Below are 3,922 nucleotides of genomic sequence, written 5' to 3'. Positions count from 1 at the left end.
CATAGTAATAATGATTAACTCACAGAATTCAGATAAAGAAAATATCAAGCTCCCTCATTGCTCCTCTAGTTCAAGACATCCTAAAGTCACTTAGGATACATGATAACAAAAATCAAGATACAACAGTTGAACATTCATGCTAAACTGATCAAACCATGATTAATAATAAATCATCCATTGATTTTTGTTTATTGATCTTGATGTTGAGTTTGATAGTTGTTTTCCTAAATTTTGATTGATGTTCGATGTTGAATTTAGTGATCCTTGTTTTACAATTGTTGTCTTACTGTTGTTCATCTGTTGTTTTGAGCTCAATGTCCTAACTAGGTTCAGGATTTTGCCCCTAGTCCAAAAATCAATCTTTTATAATGGATATATACGATAATCACCAAGCCATGATGAGAATTATGTATGATGCCTTAATATGTACAAAAGGGATTTATTACGGACATATGCAATGATGGCGGATTTGGATGAAAGCGAAAATATGCATGCACTAATAGATGGAAGAGCTAGTTCACAAATAGCACCTGTTCCCAGGTTTTCACTATTTGTTTTATTGCACTTTTTCTCATATTTGATTTTTTTGTATTTTTGTGCTTTTTAAATTTTTTTTGTATTTTTGTGCTTTTCTGATTTTTTTTGTATTTTTGTATTTTTTTGCTTTTCTGATTTTTTTTAATTTTTCTGTTTTGTTTTTTATTTTTTTGTATTTTCCTGCTTTTTGCTAGACATTAAAACTTTTTGAGATGTAGGTTATTGATAGGCTCTTCAAGCATATCGCCTTCGCCTTCTGGTGTTGATAATTGGTAAGCACCAGACTCATATCCGATCACAATAACAAAAAGACCCAACCAATTTGGTTCAAACTTCCCTTTCTTCTCACGATCTTGTTGATTATGTGGATTATTCTCTAGTACTAGATATCCAACTTGAAACACCCTAGGTCTGACCCTATGATTATAGCTCCTTGACATTCTCCGCTGATATGCCTTCAAATGGTCAAAAGCCTCTTGACGACGCTCTTGCAACAATTCCAACTCATGTAGCGTGGATTCCCGATATTCTTCATTTGGAATTACCTTTTATTGATACTCGCAAAGAAGGCAACTCAACCTAAATAGGCAAGATTGCTTGAGATCCATAGACAAGGGAATATGGTGTGGCTCCAATTGGTGTGCAAATACTGGTATGGTAGGCCCACAAAGCAAGATTTAACTGAACATGCCAATCTCAGCCAGTGTCATTAATTGTCTTTTTCAAGATTTTCAAAATAGTTTTGTTAGAATTTTCAGCTTGATCATTTCCCTGGGGATATTATGGTGTAGAAACTTTGTGTTGGATATGGAATCTGTCACATAGTTCTTTTTCATCCCAATTTTTGAAAGGTCTCTCATTATCAGTGATAATGGAGATAGGAATGTCATAATGATAGATGATGTAATTTAGGATAAAGGAGGCAATTTGTTGTCCTGTGATAATAGTTAGAGGAATGACTTCAATCGATTTTGTGAAATATTTTGTGGTTGTGATAATGAACTTATGGTCATTTGAGAAAGGAGGATGAATCTTGCCATCGAGATCAAGACCCTATTGGCAGAAAGACCAACAATTTGCAAGAGTGTGCAACTCTTGAGCTGGTGCATGTATGAGGTTACCATGAGTTTGATATTGTTTACATTTCTTGGTTAACTGAAAAGAGTCTTTCTCCATAGTCGACCAATAATAGCCCGATCGCACGGGTTTCTTCATAAGAGTAAGGCCACTTGAATGATTTCCACAGATACCTTTATGAACTTCTTTCAAGGCCTTCGCAGATTCTTCACGTTCAAGACACCCGAGGAGAGTACCATCCAAACCTTGTCGATAAAGTGTATCAGCAATGATGGTATAACGAGCAGATTGTCGAATAAAGTTTCATTTTTAATTTTTTGATAGGTCAGGGGGAAGGGTATTATCTTTCAAGTAGGTATAAATCTACCCATAATGAGAGGAATCGAGTCCCACCATGTGGCATATGATTTGGGTATCGGGGCAATCATAGGCAGGGTGAAACAATTCTTCCACCAAGAATTCATAATGAGCTTGGGGTTTTGAAATCTGTAGAAGAGAAGCAATTATCACCATAACATCTATAGCTTTGTTGTCAGACCTTGGAATTTGTTCAAATGTGATTTCAAGAATGTACTTCTTCAAGTCATCAATCATTCTTTTATAAGGCATCAACTTCTCATCCTTTGTTTGATAATTATCATCGACTTAATTAATTACCAATTGAGAATCGCCATAAACATATAGCTCTACAATATTCCATTTGATAGCCATTTTGATCCCAGTAAATAATGCCTCATATTCTGACATGTTGTTGGTACAAGGAAACCTCAATCTGTATGACTTCAAGATTTTATGTCCTTAAGGTGTTATGAACACTATGCCAGCTCCTGGTCCATGTTGAGTATAAGAGACATCAAAATACAATTTCCATGTATGCTCTGTAACAGTGAGAACATTTGCATCTAGAAATTCAATGTGCAAAGGATCATGATCACGTAATCGTGCTTCAGCTAGTTGATCTGCAATTACTTGACCCTTGATAGCTTTCCTATCTACATATTCAATATCAAATTCACTCACTTGATCATAACCCACTTTGCTAATCTCAATGTTAGTGTTGCTTTGTTGAGAAGATACTTCAATGGGTCTATCTTAGCTATTATCTTGACTAAATGTGTCAGCATATAGTGTTGCAATTTTTGAGACGTGAACACTACAGCTAAACATGCTTTTTCAATAGATGTAAAGTTGAGCTCGTACCCAACTAAGGTCATGCTGATGTAATATATAGCTCTTTCCTTTCCTTCATGGTCTTGTTGCACCAAATGAGCACCCAATGATACCTCCATGGCTGATATGTAGAGAAAACATGGTTTTCCTTCTATTGGTGACATTAAGACAGGTGGACTCATCAAGTATTCTTTTATTTTGTTGAAAGCCTATTCACACTTATCATCCCATCTAAATGGAACATTCTTGTGCAGTAGATGAGTAAATGGCTGACATCTATCTGCCAACTAAGAAATGAATCTTCTGATAGACTATAGCCTTCCTTGTAGAGACCTTAATTGACTGATATTCCTGGGTAATTCCATTTCCATAATTGCTTTCATCTTTGTTGGATCCACTTCTATGCCTCGAGTTGAAATGATGTATCCTAAAAGTTTGCCCGATGTGACTCCAAAATTACATTTTTTTGGATTGAGACACGACTTGTATTTTTCTAAACGTTGAATTTTTTATCTAGGATCTTAAGATGTCCTTCTCTGGTGGATGATTTAGCTAACAGGTCATCAACATAATCCTCCATGAATGCATGCATCATGTTATGAAAAATTGTTGTCATTGCTCTTTGATAGGTTACACCTGCATTCTTTAGTCCAAAGGGCATGACATTCCAACAAAATGTACCCCAAGGACATGTGAAAGTTGTCTTCTCTTGATCCTCAGGTGCTACCCTAATTTTATTATATCTTGAAAAATAATCCATTAAAGAAAACATGGCATGTCTAGTTGTTAAATCTATAATAATGTCTACATTTAGCAAAGGAAAGTCATCCTTTGGACATGCTTTGTTGAGATCCCTGAAATTTGTACATATCCTGATACTTTTATCTAGTTTAGAAATAGGTATGATGTTTAACACCCATTCCAGATAGTCAACTAGTCTTATGAACCCCACATCTAACAATTTCTTCAATTCAACTTTTATAAGTAGAGCTATGTGAGGATGCAACTTTCTCAATTTTTGCTTCACTAGTTTAGCTCCAGGAGAGATATTTAATGATTCATTATGAGATCATGATCTAACCCTGGCATATTTGCATATGACTAAGCAAAATTTATTTCTCTCTTTTTGAAAAAAATA

The sequence above is a fragment of the Cryptomeria japonica genome, chromosome 10 (genome assembly GCF_030272615.1).
Source record: "Cryptomeria japonica chromosome 10, Sugi_1.0, whole genome shotgun sequence".
NCBI lineage: Eukaryota > Viridiplantae > Streptophyta > Pinopsida > Cupressales > Cupressaceae > Cryptomeria > Cryptomeria japonica.
The sequence above is the reverse complement of the archived record's forward strand: the minus strand, read 5'-3'. Positions refer to the sequence as shown.